The following is a 13,108-nucleotide window of genomic DNA, read 5'->3' on the forward strand; positions in this document are numbered from 1 at the left end:
AAAAAAAGAAAAAAGGAAAACAATTTATACTCGTTCCAAGCAATATTGTAATATAATGTTATAAAAACTTAGTCTGACTGCAGTGCCGATGTATTTCCTGCTCCAGTCTGGGGTGCTTTTCCCAGACAACGACATAAACTGTGGCTAAACTATCATAGTATGATGCATCGTTTGGAAAAAGAACGATGTAGTAACAAGTGTTTCCCAAAACCCCTAATTTCTCTGTCGCAGATTCATTGTTTGAAGCACGTTAGTTAAAACCTAAAACGCCCATAATGATGCTCTAAACTGGGGGAAGTAACAACTTTAGAGAAGAACCCCATAATTTCTTTGTGCAAATTATATTGTTTTTCACACACTTGCATTTAAAAAAAATCCAATTTTAGTTTTGGTAAAAACATGCACTCGTTTTCCATATTACATGAAATATATGTCAATGGCACATATAGGGCCAATATTTCCATCACAAATGTTATTGAGAACATTATTTCTATTCTAGAAATTCTATTCTAAAACATAAACTCACTTACAAAAGCAAACACGTATTCTAATATCATATATAAATCTTAAAAATAAATAAATAATGAGGCTATTTATTAAGAAATGACATTTAATATTTATTAGGGAATGAAAAATTCTAGGGCCGCTCGGTGGCGCAGTGGGTAGGATGTTCACCTCACAGCAAGAAAGTCGCTGGTTTGAGCCTTGGCTGGGTCAGTTGGCGTTTCTGTGTGGAGTTTGCATGTTCTCCCTATGTTCGCATGGGTTTCCTCCGGGGGCTCCGGTTGCCCCCACAAGTCCAAAGACGTGCAGTACAGGTGAATTGGGTAGGCTACATTGTCCATAGTTTGAGCGCGAGTGTGTATAGATGTTTCCCAGTGATGGGTTGAAGCTAGAAGGCCATCCACTGTATAAAACATTTGCTGGACAAATTGGTGGTTCATTCCGCTGTGGCGACCCCAGATTTATAAAGGGACTAAGCTGAAAAGAAAATGAATGGGTGAATGAAAAAAAATCCTACTTTATTAATACTATTAACGGAGTGGCTATTTGCACTGTGTAAATAGCACGCCTTGTTGGCAGAGGCTATTTACACTAACAATGGATGCGGTGAAGTGAATGGGAGGAACGCATTAACCTGCTAATTTCTTCCAAGTAAGCTCTGTTTTTAACTTTAATTGCATTTTTATAGTTCTGTTATATGTTTTTTAAAGGGCATGGATGTTACAAGTGCTATTATGTGTTTAGTTGGTTATTTCTACTTCATGTAGAATGGCGTGTCATGATTTTTAATGTCATGCTAATATTAGGGATGATAAGAATCTTGATTTGCATTACTGAATTGGCATATTGCAGCGATATACTATCAAAAAAGCTATTTATGTAACACCATGTGTTCTACCTGTATTACTTACAAACTCTATTGTATGCAATGTAAAATTGATTATTCAAGTGCGTTTTCCAATCTCTACTGCTGCCATACGCTTCCTAATCAAATTATTTTGGGCACCCTCTGATTTTTGAGCGAAATTAATTTCATAATAAGTTTAATCGATTATGTGCTGCATCTTTATAACCTTTTGATTTTTGCTTTGAAAAAACAGCACAGGCTGGTAATGCAACTAGTTTGCTGGTCCTGACTCCTGAACATTGACTTACCAGCACATACATTCTTTCTTTCTTTCTTTCTTTTTTTCTTTCTTTCTTTCTTTCTTTCTTTCTTTCTTTCTTTCTATACACACACTTCAATCAATGTGCATAAATTTGGCTTGAGGTTGGAGTTTTGAGGTTCACATATTTAGTGAGTGTCTCTAAATTTATGCATTTGTACACATTTAAAACAGGAACAGTATGAAAGATTTCATAAAACCAAGTTTAAAGTGATCATATAAGTGTCAGATATAACTTGCGTCTCTTTTTATATGTTGTATATTTAAAGAAAAAACTAAAATGATATTTTTATCTACCAATGGTAGTAACTGATGTTGATGTTTCATTGTTTTTCTGAAAATGAAGAATATACTGTTAAGTATCAGCGTATTAGTTCCAGTTTACCTTTGAATGAATGGGGTGCTTGGGAAAATGTATAACTGAAAATATGGACAATGCATATTGTTACTTTAAGACTATTAAATTATTGGGCATGTGTTCAAATATTTTTTTAATACCGAACTGATTTCTGAGTTTGAAAAGTATGGTTTAAGTTTTTTGGAATATGAGTAAACTATTGTTTATCAAAGTATTTATTTTTAACCTTTTCATTTAATATTTCAGTTTTTTTCCTCAATAATGAATTTATTAATTAATTTGATGCTGCTATGCATATACATTTTTATTATCTATTATTTGTAAATGTTCCAGTATAAGTAAAAAAAAAATCTTTATTAAATCTTTTCATGTTACCTGGTAAGAAAGTCATCTATAAATGCAATCAGTTTCATCATTATTTACTGATCGATTAATGCCGTAAGTTAGTGTCATACCGCCACCTACTGGGTGATTTTAATCTGTGCTACCTTTTCTTCAAAATTTAGTTAATAATTTCATAATCTAATACTGAATAAAAATGTGTACTGATTGTACTTTAATAACTATTGACCTTGTTTTTTTTATTGACCTTATCTGCACATCCTGGCCTCAAGACTAAAGTGTTTGTCTTTCAGTGTGGGCAGATTTGGAGGAAAAGAGACCATAAAACATTGATATATGGTAAGGAAAATAATTACTATTGTTTTTTGTCTTTTCCCTCTATAATCATTTTGGATATACAAATCTTTTTTTATATAACTAGATCTTTTTTGCGCAGGTGCAATTTCAGGATTTTCAATGGGCTTTACTACCAGTGTGCAGGTTCAGTCACCAGTTCTAAGTTGCTTTCAGCATTCCAGAGCATAAAGTTTTTCTACCTAATTCACCTAAAAGTACAGCAAAGCAACGTGGAATCCTCTTCTATTGGTGGTATGTATTATATGCTATACTATGTTCAAGATTTTGTAGTGTATGTTGGTTCTGCATCTGGGTTTTCAATCAAGCCTAAGACAGTTTGCAGCTCTTTCTTGCTTCATTTGTTGTCAGATGTGAACACATGACATGTATGCAGTAAATTAGTTTTATTTTTTTAATTATTATGTAAAATAATTGTACAGTTTATATACTTTTTTTGAGTAGTTGGCTTATGTGTGTGTGTGTGTGTGTGTGTGTGTGTGTGTGTGTGTGTGTGCGTGCGTGCGTGCGTGCATGTGTGTGCGTGTGTGTGTGTGTGTGTGTATGTGTGTGCGTGTGTGTGATTCTAAATTGTTGTCCTCTTACTGTAGTGCTGCACAGTGACTCTTTTTCTTTCAGCAATTTTTTACAAAGACATGAGCTTGTTTGTGAACAAAAACCCAGTAGGGCTGGACATTGAGTTCAATTTATGAGACGCTACAAACTACTGGGTCAAGGTGTGGTCGTGTTTTTCTGCTAATGGTTAGTTGCCAAATATTTGATGATACCATGCAGAATTAAACTTTTTACTTTAGGGCAGCACGGTGGCACAGTGGGTATCACAATCGCCTCACAGCAAGGTTTCCTCCAGGTGCTCCGGTTTCCCCCACAGACCAAAGACATTCGCTATAGGGGAATTGAATAAACTAAATTCAACTAAGTTAAACTAAACTGGCCATAGTGTGAGTGTGTGCAATAGTGTGTATGGGTGTTTCACAGTGTTGGGTTGTGGTTGGAAGGGCATCCGCTACGTAAAACATGCGCATTGTCTAAAAGGGTTGAGTTTATTTTCTTAATGAGCTATAAGTGTATTTTGAGAATAAACCAATCAGAGTCTCATCTCCCATTCCCTTTAAGAGTCAGTTGCGCATTTAGCACATTTGCTATTTACATGACGTAAGTGTAAGTGGAAAAACGTTCGAGGTTACTAAAGTAACCCTTCGTTCCCCGAGGAGGGGAACGGAAGCACTATAAGTGGATTGATGTTAAATCCACGTATGGGAGGTTCGGTTCAGAAGCTACTCGTCTGAAAGAGTATTGAACGGGCCAATTAAGAATGAATTGGCAGTGCAAGCCTGCGCAGGTGTGCGGCATATGCAATCAACTGAGTATATAAGCACGCCTGGCGCCAGCAGACGCTATCCTTTTTAAGCTGAAGAGACTTTTAACAGCTAAGGGACAGTCATTATGGCGACGGAGTATAGTGCTTCCGTTCCCCTCCTCGGGGAACGAAGGGTTACTTTAGTAACCTCGAACGTTCCCCTTCGGGAGGAACTCCAGCACTATAAGTGGATTGATGTTAAATCCACGTATGGGAGCCCATTGAAAGCGCCATAATGACTGCACCTTACCAACACCCACTATGAGAGAGAGGTCAGGCAAGCGTGACACACCCAGATCATGAGAGGCGTGGTCCTCCAACGTGCCCTTGGCCCTAACTTATCCCACTTCAAAAAGAAGTTTTACGGAATAGGTATCTTTTTTTGGGAGTCGCTAGCGTCTAGATAATTCTAGGAAATACGACAGTACGTTGGGAAGCGTGACATCCCAGTAGGGAGGATGCTGCGGAGACCATCCGTACCCAATGGGGGGAAACAAATGGAATTACATATGGACTAACCCTGAAAAGGGGGAGTGCGCATAAAAGGTGGTTAGCGGATAGGGAAAGCACGGGTCCGCCCAGGGGGGGGAACTTAACCGTGGCGGAAAAGCATATGGGGATCACCAGCGGGGATCGGCCATAGCAGGCACCTATACCCAAAACGCGGGCTGACCAGCGGGCAGACCTACTACGTAATGGGCCAGCAAGTGACTCCTCCTCTGAGTCAGTGCTGGGGGCCTCGGAGGAATCTGCAGGGCTCACCGAATGGGGAACTTTACTGACAGACAGGAGGGTGCACATCTCTCCGTGTTAGGGAAAAAAGGCACCGCAAGCGTGTACAACACCTACCGAGTTGTTTCCTCAATCACCAAAGGTACCTAACACCCTTGAGGAAACCGGCTCCACACGCAGATTATAAAATCTTGCAAATGTGTTGGGTGTTGCCCAGCCCGCAGCTCTACAAATGTCTGTTAAAGAAGCGCCACGCGCACACGCCCAAGAGGATGCAATGCTCCGAGTGGAGTGCGCATGCACTCCTGGGGGGCGCGGCTGACCTCTGCTCAAATAAGCACATGAAATGGCCTCCACAATCCAGTGGGATAAACGTTGTTTAGACACGGCACTTCCCTGCTGCCGTCCGCCATAACAGACAAAGAGCTGCTCAGAAGATCTAAAGTTCTGAGTACGGTCCACATAAATGCGCAGAGCGCGAACTGGACAAAGTAAGGACAGGGCTGGGTCTGCCTCCTCCGGGGGCAGCGCTTGCAGGGTTACTACCTGATCTCTAAAGGGAGTGGTAGGAACTTTGGGCACATAACCCGGGCGGGGTCTCAGGATAACGTGAGAAAATCCCGGCCCGAATTCCAGGCACGAGTCACTGACCGAAAATGCCTCCAGGTCCCCGACCCTCTTAATGGAGGCCAACGCGACCAGCAGAGCTGTCTTCAGGGACAGAAATCTTAAAGATACTGTATCGAGTGGCTCGAAGGGATCAAATCGCAGGCTCGTGAGAACGAGGGCGAGATCCCAAGAGAGCGTGAGAGGGGGGCGAGTTGGATTAATTTGCCTAGCGCCTCTGAGGAACCGGATGATGAGGTTATGCTTTCCCACGGTGCCGCCAGCCACCGCGTCATGGTGAGCGGAGATGGCAGCAACGTAAACCTTAAGAGTGGAGGGCGACAGCCTACTGTCCAGCTTCTCTTGAAGGAAAGAGAGCACAACACTGATCTGGCAGGATCGGGGGTCTTCTCTGCGAGAGACACACCACTCAGTGAATAGACTCCACTTCAGGGTGTAGGCGCGCCTCGTGGAGGGGGCTCTAGCCTGAGTGATGGTATCAACCACCGCGGGCGGCAGGTTACCTAAGTCTTCCTTGCGTCTATGGACCACACGTGGAGGTTCCAGAGATCGGGACGAGGGTGCCAGACGGTGCCTTGTCCCTGAGAAAGTAGGTCCTCTCTCAAAGGGATCTGCCAAGGGAGGGCCGTCGTGAGGAGGGAGAGCTCTGATATCCAGGTTCGATTGGGCCAGAGGGGCGCAACTAACAAAACCTGCTCCTCGTCCTCCCTGACCTTGCACATTAACTGCGCGATCAGGCTCACTGGGGGAAACGCATACTTGCGTATGCCCCGAGGCCAGCTGTGGGCCAGTGCATCCGTGCCGAGAGAGCCCTCGGTCAGGGAATAAAACAACTGGCAATGAGCGTTCTCGGGGGAAGCAAACAGATCGATCTGGGCCTCCCTGAATTGTGCCCAAATCAGCTGGACAGACTCGGGGTGGAGTCTCCATTCTCCAGAGTGAATCTGCTGCCGTGAGAGCACATCGGCTGCACGGTTGAGCATACCTGAGATGTGAATGGCGCGCAGCGACTTCAGCCACGGGTGACTCCAGAGGAGCGGGCGAGCTGAGACATAAGGCGAGAGCGCATACCCCCCATGCGGTTGATATACGCCGCCGCCGCCGCCGTACTGTCCGTCCTGACCAGCACGTGTTGCTGCCCCAGTGCCGGAGAAAAACGGCGGAGAGCAAGGAACACTGCTAACAGCTCTAGGCGATTGATGTGCCAATGCAGCTGGGCACCTACCCACAGGCCCGCAGCTGCATGCCCGCGACACACGGCTCCCCAGCCTGTGCTGGAAGCATCTGTTGAAACAACAACATGACTGGACGCATGTCCCAAAGGCACACCGGCCTGCAGGAACGAGGGGTCGTTCCAGGGGCTGAGGGTGCGGTGACACAGCGCAGTAACAGAGACTCGGTGTGTGCCCGCATGCCATGCGCGTCTCGGAACTCGATCTTGAAGCCAGTGCTGAAGTGGTCTCATATGGAGCAATCCGAGCGGCGTGACAGCCGCAGCGGAAGCCATATGCCCCAGGAGCCTCAGAAAATATTTCAGTGGGACCACTAACTTGCTGTCGAGCTCCCTTAGACAGTTCAGCAGCAGGCGAGCGCGCTCTCCGGAGAGGCACGCTACCATGGTGACCGAGTCCAGCTCCATCCCGAGAAAAGAGATCCTCTGCACTGGGGCGAGTTTGCTCTTTTCCCAGTTGACCTGCAACCCCAGTAGGCGGAGATGCCGGAGCACCTCGTCTCTGTGCGTAGTCAATTGTTCCAGAGAGTGGGCTAAAATCAGCCAGTCGTCGAGATAATTGAGTACGCGGATGCCCGCAAGCCGCAGAGGCGCTAGGGCACCCTCCGCGAGTTTGGTGAAGACCCGCGGAGACAGAGAGAGCCCGAAGGGGAGGACCTTGTACTGCCATGCTCGACCTTCGAACGCAAACCGCAGAAACTGACGGTGGCGTGGAAGAATGGAGACATGAAAATACGCGTCCTTCAGGTCTATGGCTGCAAACCAATCCTGAGGACGAACGCATAGGAGGATGCGCCTCTGCGTAAGCATTCTGAACGACAACTTGTGAAGGCAGCGATTCAAAACGCGTAGATCTAGGATTGGCCGTGACCCACCGCTCTTTTTGGGTACGATGAAGTACGGGCTGTAAAACCCGCTCTCCATCTCGGCTGGAGGTACCGGCTCGATTGCACCCTTCGCCAGGAGGGCAGCAATCTCCTCTCGCAAGACAGGGGCGGACAGGGGATTGACCCTGGTGAAATACACGCCCGTAAACCTGGGAGGCCGTTTGGAGAACTGTAGTTCGTAGCCGAGTCTGATCGTGCGTATGAGCCACCGCGAGGGGCTGGCCCGCGCTAACCAGGCAGGCAGAGCCCTCGCTAATGACGTCATCGCAGCAATCGTTGACGTACCCGCGGAGGGGCAGCGAGGAACGGGTGTGCTGATCCGGGGAGCGCGAGGGTCCCACAGAAGAGCTGGAGGAGAGCGTTTCGCTCTGGCTCCGTACCCTGACTCCTGAGAGGGGGCTTGGGGGCTGGGAGAAGGGAGACCGTCCCCCCAGCGCCCGAGAGCCGCTGGCGGAGCATGCAAGCCCTGCGAGCTGAGAGGCAGCGCGTCCCAGACTGGCGGGGCTTGAGCTGTCACATCCGGGGAAGGGAGAAAATGCTCTTTGATCGAAACTTTGGTGGCACTGAAAAGTACCGTTGGATTTTGGGCCCCGTCCTCCAGCAGGGAAAGAGCAAGTCTCCTCTTCTCCGGATGGCCTGTCTCAGGGACGCTTCGCGGTCCGTTTACCGGACTTAGCGGCGCCCTGGGCAGGAGGGGCTACCGGCTTTCGGCGTGCTCGACGCGCTCGCTTTGCCGGAGGCGGGGCGGGGCATCGGCCGTTGGCGGGCGCCCTCGGCGAGGAGCAGCGGAGGTGGATGGCTCGGCCGGGGATGGAGCGGGCTTACGGCCCCGCCGATAGATGACTTTGCCCATCACATCCGACTGCTCGCTCATCGCCTTGAACTCCTGGGTGAATTCACCGACGGTGTCGCCGAACAGGCCAGCCTGGGATATGGGCGCGTCAAGAAAGCGAACTTTGTCGACATTGCGCATATCTGCCAGGTTTAGCCAGAGGTGGCGTTCCTGGACCACAAGTGTGGACATCGTCCTCCCCAGTGCGCAGGCGGCGGACTTAGTGGTCCGGAGAGCATAGTCGGTCGCCGTACGCAGCTCGTGTAACAAGCCTGGGTTAGACCCACCCTCGTGCAGCTCGGCCAGCGCCTGCGCTTGGTAGCGCTGGTAGGTGGCCATCGCATGCAAGGCGGAAGCTGCCTGGCCCGCAGCCTTGTAAGCTCTAGCTCCGAGGGAGGCAGAAAACTTACAGGCTTTGGACGGGAGATGGGGCGGACCACGCAAAGCGGGGGCGCCACGCGGACAAAGATTGACCGCAATGGCGCGCTCCACCTGCGGGATCGCCTCATACCCCCTGGCAGCTCCACCATCCAGGGTGGTGAGGGCGGAGGCAGACGCAGCGCGGGCAGAGAAAGGTGCCCTCCAGGACTGCGTGAGCCTACTGTGCACTTCCGGGAAGAAGGGGACGAGAGGCTTCGAAGGCTTCGCCTTCTGATCCTCTACGTAACACCCATCTAGTCGGTCCGGCCGCGGGGCTGGGGGATAAACCATCTCCAACCCGACAGCCGAAGCAGCCCGAGAAAGCACGGCCAACATGTGCGCTTCAGGATCCGTTTTGACGCCGCTCGCTTGCCCAGAGGGGGCGAGCGGGTCCGGATCATCGTCGGACAATGAAAGCCCACCCTCCGATGCCGTGGAGGACATCTGATCTCCGGTGTCAGCGAGCGTGAGAGCTACCATCTGATTAGATGGATCACTCCCAGTACCCAAAGCTTGTATGGAGCGCTTGGAGGAGCGAGAGGTCCGCAAGCCCGTGGGCGGCGGATTGTCTCTCGCTGAAGCCCTCAGATCTGCCCCGAGCGCCCGCTGCAGAGCAGGAGGCAACTGGGGTGGCTCGCTCTCTTACGAAAGCTAACCGCGATCTCAACTGCGCAACGGTCATGGCATCGCAGTGACGACATGAACCGCCCCAGAGCACCACATTAACATGCTGGACCCCCAAACATGTAATGCAGTGATCGTGTCCATCATCCGGAGCCAGGAAACCCCCGCAACCAGAAACGCACAGTCGGAGCACCATCCTGAAAAGGACGTGCTGCACGACTGTGTTGCTCTTTTAGGAAGTTTGCAACAATACGCACCGCTCTTGGAGGACCGGACCCAAAGGGACGCCAGGCAAGGGAGATACCCAGCTCGACCGTCTGCCGCTGCGTGGACTCGCTCTGGACCGGGATGCACTCGTTCTCTCGAAATGGCTGTAGATCAGCAGGAGGAACCCTCATAAGCTCGATCAGAAAAGGCTCTGAAGCGAAAAGGATAGCGTCTGCTGGCGCCAGGCGTGCTTATATACTCAGTTGATTGCATATGCCGCACACCTGCGCAGGCTTGCGCTGCCAATTCATTCTTAATTGGCCCGTTCAATACTCTTTCAGACGAGTAGCTTCTGAACCGAACCTCCCATACGTGGATTTAACATCAATCCACTTATAGTGCTGGAGTTCCCCCCGAAGGGGAACTGAGCATTTCACTAGCAAGAAAACAGTTAAACAGAGCATCTAGAGCGCGAGAATGAGAGATAAATTATTAACTTTCACTTTCACTCTCATGGATAGGGAAAACTTGTATGCATAGACATCAATTAGCCTATAAATAATTAATTTTGTTTGTTAAGCGCAAACATTTGTTTCAAAACTATTTCTAAATTCAGTTCTAATTTCCAGCAAATGAATAAATGAACAATAATAACGAAGTGTGTTCAAAAACCTGAGTTATATTCAAATACACATGCTGTGGCCCATATGGTCTAAAACCAGGTGGGCAAATCTAAGCTTGTTTTTAATAAAACAAATATAAATATGGATATAATAAATAATACTGCTAATAATAATAACATTATACAAAAGCAAATTGTTATGAATGAACTGTTATGAAAGCCTCCCGAGATGAAGAAGGCATGAAAGCAGTGGTTTTTCATATTTATGTAGGCTAGAAAATAATATAATTTGTAATATTTTAATCCTTTATATTTATATCCTATATATATCCTTATTATATTCTATATATATCCTTAATATTTTAATTCTTCTTCATATGTAAAGATATTTGCGTATTGCTCTACATCTTGTGTGTATTAAGCAGTGTGTAAGCGAGGTGCAACTCTGGTTGGACTTTAGACCGGCTTTGTTCTGGTCAATTAAAAAATCTATTATAGTTTCCCAAAACAGCAACGCGCCAGCAATGCGCCTCAGAACGCCTTCCTTTTTAGACCAGAACGTCTATGGACGCACATATGAGCGCAAATGCATTTGTTATTGAAACAGCGTGGCGAAAAACATCCGAACGGAGCGCCATGCTGAAACTAGCAAACAACTATTGCTTCGCGCCTTGCGCCACATTGCGCTGGGTGTATGATAGGGCCCATTGTGTTTATTTTAAAATGTGTCATGTCTGTTTCTATTTAGATTTAATTTATAATGTTTCTATACTGTTATGTTTGATGTTTTCTTTCTATTTGTTTTTCACCCTCCACTCCGTTTGCTCAGCCCTTAAGTTTCTTATTGGTTTACCATTCTGTCCATCATCAATTTGACGTTTTCGGTTACACCAATCCCAGGACAAGCCGCAAGAATTTAAAGCCCCAACAGACCAGTGTGTGGTGTGCGCTCTACCTCGGCGTACCGTTTGTGCTCCACGCAATTTGATTGTGCTATGCTTTTATTGTGACCTATCTCAGGTCACAGTGGTAATTCGAGTTGAACTTTATTGGCTTTAAGTAACATAATGTGATGGTTGTTGTGTGATTCTAAACTAAGCTTTGATCGTCTTATCCGGTTTGTTTTAGTTTAGATTTAGATTTAGTTGAGTGTTTTGCCACCTGTCTACTTTGAGTTTTGTAGTTTAATTAGTTTAGTTCGGGTGTCGTATAAACTGAAGATCTCAGTTTTTATTTGTATTTCTTTTTGTCGCCTAGTTTAGACTTTAGATTTAAGGATTGTTTTGTTTTGTTAATTTCTTTGATTTGGCTTACACTCGTTGTTTTTGTTCAAAAATAATTGTAAATGTTTATTTCTTTTTTCCCATGTAATAATGTTACATATTGTTTCAACTATTGAGTAAAAAGCTTAATAAGAGACTTGATTTCTGCCTCATCCTTGATCCGTCGCATACATTACACCAGTCTCACCTAAATGTTACAGTATCTCACTAAAACATCTTAAACACGTAACAATATGTTTAGAACAAATCATATAACCCTCACATTGTTATATCTATAGATGCCTTATCAAGGATTGAAAATTATAATACAGTAATTGATCCTGCTCTTTTTTCACTGATTAGTATATTTTGTTTATTAAATAGGTGTAGTGCAACATTTAGGTGTACCTTCTTTCAGCTCTTAGTCTAAATATATCCCTTTTATTAACACAGTATAAATCTCATACATATACCTTCTGCTAACATTTTGTTTAAATGGCATATACTGCTAATACTTAGTGTAAATAGCATCTACTATGATGTGACACACTTATAGGATTATAATCAGTGATAATACTGAGCGTAGACAGCTAAACATTTTGCTATATGATAAATAACACTTCAAATGGTCACTCACTTGTATTTGAACACACTCAGCAAAAACAACGTGACGCTAGCAAGCGAAGTCCGTCCGTGCTCTAAACTGTTTTCCTTTTAACTATTGAAAAGATCATTTAAAGGGGAATCTGCCAACATTATGAAGCTGCAGGCCCGGAGACGCACGCTCAGATGGCTTGACCTGCACTTCCAGACCTTCCAGTGCCACCTGCTGTTTAAAAGATCGACTAACCTGAATTCATCCGCTTATAAATTGTAACAAACGCTATGATTGAAGACTTTATTATAACATAAATATTAAACATACTAGATTTTAATTTAATGCAATAATTCTGTTGTATTTTTATTAATTGTATTTGTAAATAGATATTGTTAAGTTATTCAATTTTTCAGACATTTATTGTTTTTTAAGCATTTATCAGTTTCGTATTGAGTTGAGGGAATGAATATTAGCTTCATATACAATACATGTCTTCACATACAATAAATTATAGTTCTTCTGGGTAATTTTCTCACAAGAAAATTTTGTATACTTTTTCATGAGGTCCGACAAATCATCAAGCTTTAGAAAAAAATGGTGAAAAATAATAATTGGATTAATGATAATGTTTTCACGTAGAAAATAACATTAAATAAAATAAAAGCTTTACATTCTTGTTTAGGAAATTTTACATTTCTCGAGCATTTGGTGTACTGTATTAGTCAGAGACCGCCCTTTTTGAATTGTATTATCAATCTGAGAAAAAAATGCACATCACCAGCAAATTATTATTGCTTTAACCTGAGAGAACTCGTATTGTAAATTCTATGCAGATTAACTGATATTTTGATTTCATTCATTTTCTTGTCGGCTTAGTCCCTTTATTAATCCGGGGTCGCCACAGCGGAGTGAACCGCCAACTTATCCAGCAAGTTTTTACACAGCGGATGCCCTTCCAGCTGCAACCTCTGGGAAACATTCA

Source organism: Danio rerio, chromosome 18 (assembly GCF_049306965.1).
Source record: "Danio rerio strain Tuebingen ecotype United States chromosome 18, GRCz12tu, whole genome shotgun sequence".
Classification (NCBI taxonomy): domain Eukaryota; kingdom Metazoa; phylum Chordata; class Actinopteri; order Cypriniformes; family Danionidae; genus Danio; species Danio rerio.